The following is a 13,651-nucleotide window of genomic DNA, read 5'->3' as shown; positions in this document are numbered from 1 at the left end:
GGAAGATCTAGGGTTGGTTGGGAGAGGAAGAGGTGCTGCAGGTGTGAGGTTGAGAGGGGGGGAAATGAAGGTGTCGGAGGGGTGAAGTTGGGAGGGTGGAATGAAGGTGTCAGGGGGTGAGGTTGAGAAGGGGGGAATGAATGTGTCAGGGGGGTAAGATTGAGAGGGGGGGTAATGAAGGTGTCGGGGGATGAGGTTGGGAGGGGGTGAAGCTGTTGTGAGTGTGAGGTTGTGGTGGGGAATAAAGGTGTCGGGGGGAGGTTGGGAGTTTGGTGGAGGGAGTACGAGGAGAAGAGGTGGTAACAGGGGAGAAGACAGCAACTGGGGAGGTAGGTGTAAGGAGGGAATGGAAGATGTAAGGCAAGGAGTACGGAGAGGGGAGGGAGCTGGGGGGAGGAAGGGATGCAGACAAGGGAGGAAGTCAGGGTTGGGGAAGAAGTATGAGTGGAGGAAGGAGTCTGGAAGGGGGAAGGAGTAAAGCTGGAGGAAGAAGTGAGGCTGGAGAAAGAGGTAAGGCTGGAGGAAGGAGTCGGATTGGGGGAAGGACGAAGGGTGACAGAAGAAGTAATGGTAGAGGATAGAGCCAGGAAGGGGGAGGGACTAAGCGGGGGGAAGTACGGGGAGGGTGGGAGGGTTAAGGGGGGAGGAAGGGGTTCCGGGGTGGATGGAGTTTCAGGGGGGGATGGGGCTCTGGGGGGAGGGCAGGGGTGTGAAGGGGGGAAGGGGTGCAAAGTGGGGAAGGGGTGCGAAGTGGGGAAGGGGTGCGAAGTGGGGAAGGGGTGCGAAGTGGGGAAGGGGTGCGAAGCGGGGAAGGGGTGCGAAGGGGGGTAGAGGTGCAAAGGGGGGAAAGGGTCTGAAGGGGGGAAGGTGTCCGGAGAGAGTGATGTGCGGGTGAACATACAAGGGAGGGGTTTGATTGGTCCATGTCTTCCTCCTGGGGAGCAAACTGAGGGTGGGTGTGGTATGAGGTAATGGTGAGAATGACTGAGGACAGAGTGAGGTGGTAGGGTGAGGGTTCGATGGTAACGATAGAAGGGGCGGCGAAGGTGGTTGATGGGGACTTGGATGCAGGCACAGACCCTGGGGGTGGGATGGAGGAGGCTGGGGAGGTTGATTTGGATGGGGGTGGGATTTTCAGGAAGGAAGGGAACGTACACACTCACCTGGACATCCCCGAAGGGAAAGGGTTGTGGCTGGTAGGTCACGGAGGGGAGGTCGAAGGTGATACCAGGTTGTCAACTGTGATGGGGGAAAGGAAATGGGTGACAGCGTTGGGGGTGCGGGGGGGGTGTAAAGATGGGGGAGCTGATGAGAAAGCGAATCCAGACCAGGCAGCCCAAATCGAAAATGAAACGACAGTTGTGGTGGGCGAGATCGGGTGCTGCATGGGACTGTGATCAGTTAGTGGGCAGAGATGCAGGTCAGCTCAGATGGTCAACTGAAAGTGAACCCCAGCTGGCAGCATTGAAAATGTTCAGGACGTTGAGCTGGGTGTGATAAGTGAAAGGTGCGTGTGTGTGGGAAAGTGCTTGCACGAGACTCCGAAAGGCCCTGCCACACACACACTTCTCCCTCCAGAATCACTCGTGAGCCAGCTGATCCCTTTGCGATGACAGAGGAGAGGTTGAGGGGGTCACAGACAAAGGGGTCTCAGAGGGAGAGGACAGCCTCTGAAATTCCTGAGTGGATAACCCAAAGATGTCCAGCAGCCACTCCTCCTCCCTTCGGGTGCTTGAGGGTGTGGGTAAGCGCTGTGACGGGGTTTCTGGGCTGCTTATTTCCACCTCTTCACTGGAGGATGTGTCCTTTGGGTTGCCTCTGGGTTGCAGCTGGGGACATGGATGGAGCTGAGGGACTGGCTGGCTGAGGGTGTTGGTACCTTGATAGTGCTCCCTACCAAGGAAAATTAATTGTGTTAAGCAAAATAGAGATAATAGTCCATAGCAGCAGAGTCAAAAGCAGGAGAGAGAGCACTCACAGCTGTGTTGAGAGAGGGATGATGTGGTGCAGGATCTTCAGGTGTTCGCCACCAAACTCACCATTGCCACAGGCACGGTCCCTGTCCTCGCCAGTCAGCGCAATGACACACTCCTCAAAGTAAGTGAGGGGCCTAATGTGGGCCACTTCGCCCCCAGTCTGGGACCTCTTCCTGCTGATGTGAACATGCTTCTCCTGCATGAACACAGATGGAGAGAGTGTGAGCAGGACACATGGCACTGCATGGAATGTTTGTATGGTGAGCAGAGTCGTGGACAGGATGAGGATGTGAGCTTGAGTGGATATGAGCCTGATGGAGATGTGAGAGTGTGTATTAGAGTTAGTGGTGTTGCCCCTTGATGTGTCAGATCCCTGTGGATGTTTGATGGGTTTATGAGTGTGTGAGTTGAGAGTGATGAGAAGAATGACTTACTCTGGCAGAACAGATGAGACCATTCATTCTGTAGTGGCACTGGGCTCTTTTGCAGGGCATTGGCACTGACCACTGCTGCCACCGCTTGCCATGCTGGATTAGTGACTCCACTGCTCATCCTGTGGCCAGAAAGAGGGTAGAGGACACCATGGTGGGCCTCCACAGCGTCCAAAAGGCACTCGAGGTACCCGTCATTGAACCCGGGGGCTGTAGTCTTTTTGCCTTTCGTGGACATCTTCCCTGCAGTCGTCGTGGGCTGGAAGCACTGAGCTGTGTGCACGCAGCTGGACTTTAAATGTGGTGCCCAGCATGATGAAGCTGCGAGGTGATGGCGTGGCGGGTGAATGAGAGTCCACTCGCTGTGGAAACAGTGTGTTTCCCGGGAATGCATAACTAATGCGGCGGGTTTGGGACGATACTGCGTGAAAAGTCGCCATTGCGGTTGGCAGGTAAAACTTTGTTTTACCCGCCCACTACTGCACTTAGTGCAAATCTGGACCGATTCTGCCCGTGATCAGAGTTAGAGCTCATGGAATAAAAGGAACAGTAGCAACATTATTAAAAAAATTGGCTGAGTGACAGGAAACAGAGAACAGTGGTTAATGGATGTTTTTCGGGCTGGAGGAAAGTTTATAATGAAGGTTTCAGGAGTTGGTTTTAGGATCCCTGCTCTCCCTGAAATATATTAATGATCAGACTTTGGTGTACAGGACACAATTTCAAAATTTGCAGATGATACAAAACTTGGAAGTATTGTACACCATGAATAGGATAGTGTAGAGCTTCAAAAGGACATAGACAAGTTGGTGGAATGGGTGGACAAGTGGCAGATAAATTTCAATGCAGAGAAGTGTAAACTGATTTATTTTGGCAGGAAGAGCACAGAGAGACAATACAAAATAAAGGGTACAATTCTAAATGGGGTGCCGGAGCAAAGGGACCTGGGTGTATATGTGCATAAACCATTGAAAGTGGCAGGACAGGTTGAAAGGATGGTTAATGGAGCATGTGTCATCCTGGGTTTTATCAACAGGGGTGCAGAAAAAAGAGTGGAAGTTTTGGTAAACCTATATAAAGCAGTGGTTTGGTCTCAACTGGAGTATTGCATCTGGTTCTGTGCACCACACTTTAGGATGGGTGTGAAAGCATTAGAGAGGATGCAGGGAAGATTTATGAGAATGGTTCCAGGGTTGAGGAACTTTCGTTACGTGGAAAGATTGGAGACTGTTCTCCTTGGAGAAGAGAAGGTTGAGAGAAGGCTTGATAGAGGGATTCAAAATCATGAGGAGTCTGGACAGAGTAGCTAGAGAGAAACTGTTCCCATTGGTGGAAGGATCGAGGACTCAGATATAAGGTAAATGGCAAAAGAAGCAATGGCGACACGAGGAAAAACTTTTTCACGCAGCAGGTGGTTAGATTCTGGGATGCACTGCCTGAGAGTGTGGTGGAAGCGGGTCAATCGAGGCATTCAACAGGGAATTGCTGCAAAGGAAGAATGTGCAGGGTTTCAGGGAGAAGGCAGGGAAGTGGCACTAGGTAAATTGCTCCTTCATAGGGCCAGCAGAGACACAACGAGCCAAAAGACCTCCTGTTCTGTAACCATTCTATGATTCTTTGAATAAGAATTTATAAATTAATTTAAACACAATTAGCTGCATTAATCATGGAATTTACAGCACCGAAGCGCAACAAATCCATATCCTTTCTCCCGAGTTTTTCAAAATTTTTGTTTTAAAATATTTATCCACTCTTTTAAAAATTGTGATGGAGTCTGCTTCTACCAATGTCCCTGCTCCCCCCACAGCAGCCATGTACCTTATCGTACTTTTTCTACTGCTCCCCACTGAAGTACTTTTCTTATCCTGTGCCCACATCCCCACTGCGCTAATGGCCAGAATTTTCCCGTCGGCGATTTGGGGGCGGGGCCCGCTCGCCGATGGGAAAATGACGTGGAATGACGTTGGGAGGAACCCCCGACATCACCCCGGTCCCTTTAAATTTTTAGGAAGGCGGGCGGACAGCGAAATCAGCTGTCCACCTGACGACCTGTCAATGGCCAATTGAGGCCATTGACAGGCTAATTAAGATCATTAAAGAACTGCCCGTCCAACCTTAAGGCTGGCGGGCAGGCCAGGAGCCCCAGCGGGCTTCTGAAAAAACATGAAACCTCATCCACTGGCAGGATGAGGTTTCATGTCCGTTTTTAAAAAGTTTAATAAAGTTTATGTCGTTTTTATTAACATGTCCCATCTCGTGTGACATTGTCACATGAGGCGGACATGTTAATAATTTTTTTATTTTTCTATTTTTTAACTTTTGTGCACTGTCACTAATCTCCTTGAGACAGCACTTAGTCTCAGGGAGCAGTGCGCTCTTTCGCGCGCATCCGTGAAAGAGCGCACTTTGACAGTTGGGGATTCCCTCCTCCCCACACAGGAATTGTGCAGTGCTTCCTGTCGGGCAGGCCGCTGGGCGGGCCTTAATTGGCCCGCCCACTTAAAATGGCGGCAGGCCCCGTTTCGGTGGCGGGGTTCAGCTGTCCACCCACCGCCGAGCCGGTGGGGCCCACATGCCCACTAAGGGCAAAATTCTTCCCAATATATTTAACGCTGCCTTTTACATTAGGTACAGTAAGCTCCCAAATATTGGTGAATACCTGCTTCCTGTGAAAATCTTTTAGAAATAACACCCTGCATGCTCAAACACCAGCAAATAGTGTGCAGAATGTTTCCCTCACCAAATGAATTACTTAAGTGTTCGAGATGGGCACTTTTTATTCTGGATGCTGATCCCCATCCATTGGAAACTACTCTGCAGCATAAAGTGAGCAGAGCTCTTGCAGGGTGAAAATTCCCACCATCTTCCACTTCCAGTCAATTGATTTATGAGCCTACAACTGAAGGTCGGTCGTGAAAATCTAAGTTTGAGTTTTGGTTAAGTTATTTAAGCGAGGGAACATAGAGGTTATCCCCAGTCCTGTCCTCACCTGATTCCCACTGCATAAATCTGGCTGCTTCCCAATACTTTTTCTTGTGTTCAATGCAAAATTCAGAAACCACTTTTAAATTGTTACAGTACCTAGCTACGAATAATTAGAATATACATAATACGTACATTCTTTTGATCTGAAACAGGCTGGATCCCTAGATGCATCACCATACATGCATACTTTCCAGAATGGATTATTGGGTTGTGATTGGAAGTGGGAACCCTAGATGATTGTTCCCTCTCTGGACTTGGAGTAGCATCTGTACCACTTAGACACTGACATCAAACATGGGAGCTTACTAATCAGTAAAAATAAGTTCCATTAGGGCAGTTACATCTTTGCATGGACTTTTTGAAATAAAAATTGTACTGCCTCCTAAAGGATTTTAAATATTTTACAGAATCTTATAATGCACCCTTTGACCATTCCAAGCTTCTGAATGATTTACTGGTAAGGAAATAAAACTTCTATTGTGTTTGTTGTGTTTAATCATAACTATTAATCAGGTCTACTGACTGCAACACTGTGTCATGAAAAAAGAATGGGGAGAGCAGAAATACATACTGACAGCATTTGGATCAATTCCAGATCCAGTAAACGCTGGAACTTAGGTAAGTACTGGATTGACAAAAGACTCTGAATTGCTCAGAAACTAATGTTTCTCAATCACCTGCTCTGTCAAGTATCTAATCAGTTTTTCCTTAAATTTTTCTGCGCTATCTGCCTCCCTAGACAGACTATTACATATGTTCAGCACCCGTTGGGTAAACACTTCAATGTAAACTGCCTATGTACCTTTCCTCTTTAAATCTTGAACCTGTGGTGAACTGCTTCTAGAATTTGTGCAATCTCGAACATTTTGTAGGGTTCATTTATCTCCTCCCTTGAGGATCTTGAGTACTTGAATAACATCTGTCTGAGCCTTCTCCTCTCCAGAATAAACAATCCAAGGCTGTTTCCTCTCTTCATAAATTAGATGCCTTTGGTTAGGTATAAGTTTGATTGTCCTTTCCAAACTGCTTCCAGTACCTGGAGAACCTGACAACCAGAATTTCACATGTTTCTCCAGGTTTGGCTTTACTGTGTGCCTTATACAAACTCAAACTGTTATCATTTCCTGGGAAATGTACTCTCTTCCTCTGGCAGCACATTCCAAGATCTAGTTGGCTTTCCTTACTAATGACTCATACCATAGAGGGATATTGGTTTGAGGAGGAAATTATATTAAAATTGATCAAATAGGATCTGAAATAGAAGCTAAGTACAGAAGAATTGGATCAGCTGAATGGTCTTTTCTCTTTGGTACATCCTTATGTTCTTCCAATAATGAAACGCTGTGCCTTCAGCAAATAATACCTTCGCATAAATGTGGTATATGGAATTCATTTTGTTGTTGTGGGCTGAGTTTGCAGGTGTACCTTTTGGCTTACATGTGTGTTCTAAATTGCCAAAGGTAATAAGTAAGTTGTGTGACTCCAAAATCGCTCAAAATGCATTTATATGTGCCCACAATTAAACCTTGTAGTTGGATCCTGGAGGAGATTTCTGATCCATCAAATAAATCATTCTGAAGAATCCCTGTAGAAGTAAAGTAAAATATTGTCAAGTTGATGGCTGAGGACATATCCAGATAACTACAGTACACAATATGTGTAAATGGAAAATCAAAAGAGGGCAAGTTTCATTTATTCGATGTTGGGTCTTTTTGACCATTATTCACAAGGGACAGATTACGTTTAAACTAGCTTCATAGACTTAAAATTGCTTTGAAAAGCTGTTTACCTTTGACCTTGTCTGGAATGAATTTGTGGCATCCAATAGCTTGATTTGATGGGGAAGTCTTGTGGCCTTTGGCTTACAAGATGTGAAATTGGAGTATTATGGGATGATTAAATTACCACACTAATCAAGGTACAGAGCTGCTGTAGTATCACTGAATCCTCAAAGGGCTACAGAGGTATTTCTGTACCAATTAATCATGACAAGGTTAGTTTTTTCTTTGAGATATCACTGCTAATGTACAGAAGTTATCTTACTATAATTCTCCATTGATTCGTACCATTCTGATATTCATAACAAGCAAGAAACTAAAATATTCTACACCTTAATACCAGTAATATAATTCTTTTCAGCCATTACACTTCTCACATCACAAAGTATGTGATTTTTTTATTCACCTTTGCTAAATCTAAAACAATTTTTCAAAACAATTTTGACATATGATACAGCTCAGAGAAATGGGTATGAAAATAAATGCTATTACTTTTTGTAACTCACTTCATCCACACATCTCCATTTCAATTACATTTATTTAAACATAACCCTGGACTGTATGTTAATGCAGGTTGTGTGGACAAAAAATAAAATATTTCCATTTTTTTTTTACATAGCCCATGTTAAGCCATGCACCAGATTTATTCCCAAAGTTGTCAAGTTAGCTATCAGAGTGTTTAATATTTTGACTTTGAGTGCTGTATTTCAAACAGTTCGGGAAAATGTCCTTTCAGAACCTGTGAGATAGCAATACAACAGGCTCTGTTGCATTTCTAAGCCTTGTTTTATTGCTCAGTGTGAAGCCTAACAAAAAGGGGGAAGCAGTAAAATTGTGTATATGGTGGGATGAAGAGAAGTGAAATGACAAGGAGACAGCACACCATCAATAAGTTGCATTTATATAGCATTCCTCATGTAACTGAACCATAAAAGAAAGTTTAACAAGGCAGTTAGGTGGATGACTATCAGGGTAAAAGGAGGAAATGTGGATCTGTAGCAGGGTGAGTATAAAGGAACAGGAGGGCTTTACAGGTTTCTGAAGATGAGGAGGAAATTAAGAAGTGAAATGTTTAAGAGTATAATTCTGGAGGCCAAAAGTGCAGTGAATGAACAGTTTCTGAAGGTGAAATTTTGGGGTGAGAAAATAAGCAGTGATTCAGCATTAGAGGAGCAAATGGTGAGGAGAGGGATGTTTGGCTGAGGAAGATCACTCAGGTGAGTGTGGAGCCAAGTCATACGAGGGTTTGAAGATGGGATCGAGGATTTTGAAGTGGCTCACTGGAGTACGAGCTAGTAGAATCTGGCAAGGACAGGAGTAAGTAAGTGAGATGAAGCAAATATTTTACTCAAAGGTAGTTCATTAATTAAAAAGAAAAGGCTTCCATTAACACCACACCTTTTCCATTTTGCCAGCCTCTTATTTTGAAATGAATCAAAAGTGCTGTGCATTCATTTAACATTATCTAATCAACCAAATAAAATGCTTTTTTCAATGCTACAGTACAGTATAATGAAACAATTGCTGAAAGCTTTTAAAACCACGTATCTTACACAAATTAAACTTTTTCCTGGCGCTTGCACATGTTTCCAGCATTACCTGCAATCCTTTGAAGTTAACAAAGTTAAATTGATTTTCCATTTTTCTCTTGGACCTAAGATCCTGAGTTGAAAAGGAAAGGGTGAACACTAAACATATCAGCTGAATCATAGAAGGCGAAAAGATAAGATGAAAAACATGAGTGGTGGATACATCTAACCCAATTTATGGTTTGCAGAAGTTGCATTCCTTTTGAAACCTTTTACATTGTGAATGGCAAACAAGCTAAAACATCTCACAATGCTATTCTTTGTAAAGAATAGTTTATGTTTTATTTTTCTTAAGTATTGATTCAGCTCTCAGATAACAAAATAAAATGATCTTTTAAAATGTAGCCCTTCAGCAGGATCTCAGACAGTTTGTGCTTCTTGTGCAGCTCTTCAATCATCTGACAAAAAAAAAGTTATTGCTTCTTTTCACATGGCATCTATTTTATTTTTTATGTTCACTGTGGTTGTGCAGTGCACCAGGTCAGAAAGAAAAATGCAACCAAATCAACTAGGTGTGACCAAATTACCAATAAGATAAAATGGGACTAAGTTATTTAATTTGATCGAAGCAAGCTAATAAAGCTAGCTGGAAAATCACATTAGGTAATTTATATCTGATGCCAAGTAAACATGTGAAAAAGAAGAATGGTATTTTGCTTGTAACTTTTTCAGAGAAGGATTGGTTTGAAATGCCTCCAGTAGAGGTATACAACAAACTGAAGCATGAGTGCCTGAAATTATCAAGTTTATTCTCCAATTTCAAACTTTCAGGATATTAATTTAAAACAATCCTGCCCATCTATGAAATAATAGTGAACTGCAAGCACCAACAGGAAACAAAAAGCATCTTCTCCACTCCAGGCATAAGGACAAAATACTTTTTGTGTTTTATGATGCCATTTACCATGGGCGGAATCGTCCCAGATTTGCACTAAGGGTGGTAGTGGGTGGGTAAAATGACGGGTAAAATCTCACGTCGTATCGTCCAAAACCCACCGCATTAATTATGCATTCTCAGGAAACATGCCGTTTCAATGGCGGACGGGCTCTGATTCGCCCACCACGCCATCACCTCTCCGCTTTGTCACGCTGTGATAAAGTACAGCCTCATGCACACCTCTCAGTGCTTCCAGGCCTGGACTGCCCCAGTTGAGCCCTAGCCCTTGGCCCCGAATGGCAAGAAGACTGCAGCCCCCAGGTTTAATGACGAGTCCCTCCAGCGCCTTTTGGCCGCTGTGGAGGCCCACTGTGATGTCCTCTACCCTCACTCTGGTGGCAGGATTGGTATAGTGGTATTGTCACTGGACTGGTAATCCAGGGACCTGGGTTCAAATCCCACCACAACAGATGGTGGAATTTGAATTCACTAAAAATCTAGAATTAAAAGTCTAATGATGACCATGAAACCATTGTTGATTGTTGTAAAAACCCATCTGGTTTACTTTAGGGAAGGAAACCTGCTGGTCTGGTCTGGCCTACATGTGACTCCAGACCCACAGCAATGTGGTTGACTCTTTAAAATGCCCTCTGAACAAGGGAAATTATGAATGGGCAATAAATGCTGGCCTAGCCAGTGATGCCCACATCCCATGAATGAATTAAAAAAAATTACCACTGTGGCTTGGTAGGTGAGACAATGGCAGTGGTGATCAGTGCCATTGCTGTACAGAAGAGGTTGGCCATCCAATGCAGATGGAGGATGAATGATCTCATTCATGCCACCTGGTGAGGCAACCATCTCATTACCCTAAACCTACATACTCAATCCTACCACACATTCACTGGCATCTCACTCACTGCCAGCTCAAGGGACATCACCACTCACTCACACACACCCTCACATCTTGATCTGGCCTCATCTCCTCTGGAGACTGCCTCCTCAGCCCTTACCATCTTAAGGCCACTCGCACAGATAAACATGTGCCCCCACACACACCTGGGATACTTTCCTTCCCCAGCACAGCCCTCGCTCTGCAGCCTCTTCACTTGCCTGAGGCCACTTCTCCCCCTTCCCCAAGTGAGCCCTAGCCCTGCAGTCGTTGAAAAGCTACCCTCACCTTATGGCTGGCCTGGTAGATAGAGACCTACCTGTGAGCCCCTCTAAATTCCGTGATGCTGTCTGCGAAGCCTGGTGCTGATGACTGCGAGTGCTGCGCAAAGCAACATAGGCAAACAAACCTCGAAGTCCTGAATGAAGTGCAGCTCACCACATGCAAGTCACTTATGTGCAGTTGTGAAGCACATCAGCATGCAATCACGCCGATGTGGGCAGATGGTCCAACATGGGGGGATGAATGCAGCGGGCTGGCCCTATAATGATATGCAGATTTATTACAATGAGGTTCCCAACGTACGATGGCTTGAAATGTGGCCTGCCATCGACGGGCTGAGCGGACGATTGCAAACTGGTTGCACGACGCCATGAAACCAATTTTTGGCCTTCTCGCCATATTGTCTGCTCATGCCGCCAAGCATGCCCGATGCCAGTGGGCACGGAAAATTCCGTCCCAAGTCTCACCAACACAGTTGCTAACAAGTTAGCAAAGCATTAGGAGCCACAATAGTAAAAGTCGGTTTCATTTGTATCTATTTTTCAAATTTTAACAAACAAATATATCTTAGTTTTTATTTAATATTTGGACCCTGGTGCTTGGCTTTCTATGTCTGATCTGTGGAAGTCTTGTGATAGGTAAGTGCCTATGGAAGAAAGCTCTTGAAGGATGAATTCATCAGGGCAGCTCCCTGGATACTTGGCACACACCTGCTTTACCTTCTTGCCGTGGTCACATACCAGCCGTACATTGTTCTGAAATTCCAACTTACCTTAACATTGAGACCAGAGGTCGAGGACTTCAATTCCTTACAGGCCTCGGAGCTTTTGTGCATGCACAGGCCGGGAGCGGGCTGCACATGTGCAGATCGGCATTTTTACGTTCCTTGGGCCATGTGCAAGAAGGAAGATGGTGCAAAAACCAGGCCAAGTGACCAGGAGTGGAGCACCATGTAAGAGTAATATCCCAGCCCAAGAACATGGAGAGGTCCCAAGAGAAGAGCCCCAGAGAGGGGACAGGGGCAGGGACAGGAAAAATTCCTAGTTCAGTTAAAAAGAGAGAGCAGAGAAAGAGGCTCCAAACAGGAAAAGAGTAGCAGGAAGCAGGCTTTAAGTGAAGAAGGCAGTCAAATGTTGGTGACTCCATCTGCAGGCTGCTAGGGCAGAGTTACCCCTTTGGAGCAGTACTGTTCTGCTCAGCACAGCCGAAGCTCTAAAGTTGTGCTTGCAAGTTGGTGCTTGGGTGCATACTTGGGAATCCAGGGGAATGGAAAGTCAGGAGATGAGATTGAAACCCTACAATGTGGGCAATTGTTGATGGCTGTCTGAGTCTGATAATTGAACAGGGCTCAAAAGAAGCCTTGAAGATCCAAGAAGGCAGCAGAAGATTGGTGACTCCGCACTGCAGCTGTTGGGGGAAAGGTACCCCCTTGGCGCAGTAGTGCCCTGCGTGACATGGCCGCAGAGCTGAAGTTGTGCTTGTGAGTTGGTGTTTGAGTGTATACTTGGGAATCCGGTTGAACAGAACCTCGGGAGACGAGATTAAAACCCTGAGGGATGGGTCGTCATTGTAGCCACCTGAGTTGGAGCGACTTTTGCATAGAATTCCAGGCGACATCCTCGAAGGTAAAGACTGGAATCCCTTGTGAGAGAAATAAAGAACAGAATTCCATGCCCGCTGGCATCGGGTATCATGGCTGGCATGAGTGGACTATATGGGGGGAAGGCCAATAATCGGTTTCACAATGTCATGAAAGCAGTTTGCAACTGTCTGCTCCGCCCATCAATAGCGGGTCGTGTTTCCACCACCCTCTGTCAGCAACTTCATTGTAATGCGTCTGCATATCATTATAACCCCAGCTCGCCAGAATCATGCCCCCATGCTGGATCATCCAGGCACGTTGGTATGTGTTTCACAACTGAACATAAACCAGTGAGCACCTGGCGACTGCACCTCACTTGGGACTTTGAGACATATTTGCCTACTCGCGATCATCAGCTCCAGGCTTCACAGGCAGCACATCACTTTAAGGGGGGCCCCTGATGCAGGGGTGGCTTTTCAATGGCTGCAGGGCTAGGGCTTGTTTGGGGAAGGAGGAGAAGCGGTCTCAGGCATGGGAAGAGACTGCAGGGCTAGGGTATTACTAGGGAAGGTGGGCATCCCAGGGTATGTGTGAAGGCACATGTTGATCTGTGCAAGCGGCCTCAAGAGGGTGAGGGCTGAGGAAGCAGTCTCCAGAGGAGATAAGTCTAAATGAAGATGTGAGCGTGTGTGAAAGAATGAGTGGTGATGTCCCTTGAGCTGGCAGTGAATGAGATGCCAGTGAATGTGTGAGTTTAGAGTGATGAGATGGTTGCCTTACCATGGTGGCATGGATGAGATCATTCATCCTTTTTCAGCACTGGATGGCCAATCTCTTCTGCGCAGTGTTGGCACTGACCACCACTGCCACTGCCTCCCAAGCCGGAGTGGTGACACTGATGGGCCTTCTGCGGCCAGAGTGGGGGTAGCGGACACCCCTGCGGGTCTAACGGTGTCTAGAAGGCGTCCCAGGGATGCATCACTGAATCATGGGGCTGCAGACTCCTTGCCTTTTGGGGCCATGTCTTCTGTGCAGCAATCCTGGGCTGGAAGCACCGATAGGTGTGCGTGCAGCTACACTTTAAATATGGCATCCAGCATCAGGAAGTGGTTAGATGACGGCGTGGTGGGTGAATCAGAAGCTGCCCGCCAGCCAAACAGCATGAATCCTGGGAATGCATGATTAGTGAAGCGGGATCGGGATGATACAGCACAAAAACCCGCCATTGCGAGCAGTGGGTTAAACGTCCTTTTTCCTGC

This window comes from Cetorhinus maximus, chromosome 19 (assembly GCF_964194155.1).
Source record: "Cetorhinus maximus chromosome 19, sCetMax3.hap1.1, whole genome shotgun sequence".
Taxonomy (NCBI): Eukaryota; Metazoa; Chordata; class Chondrichthyes; order Lamniformes; family Cetorhinidae; genus Cetorhinus; species Cetorhinus maximus.
Note: the sequence above shows the minus strand (reverse complement) of the source record.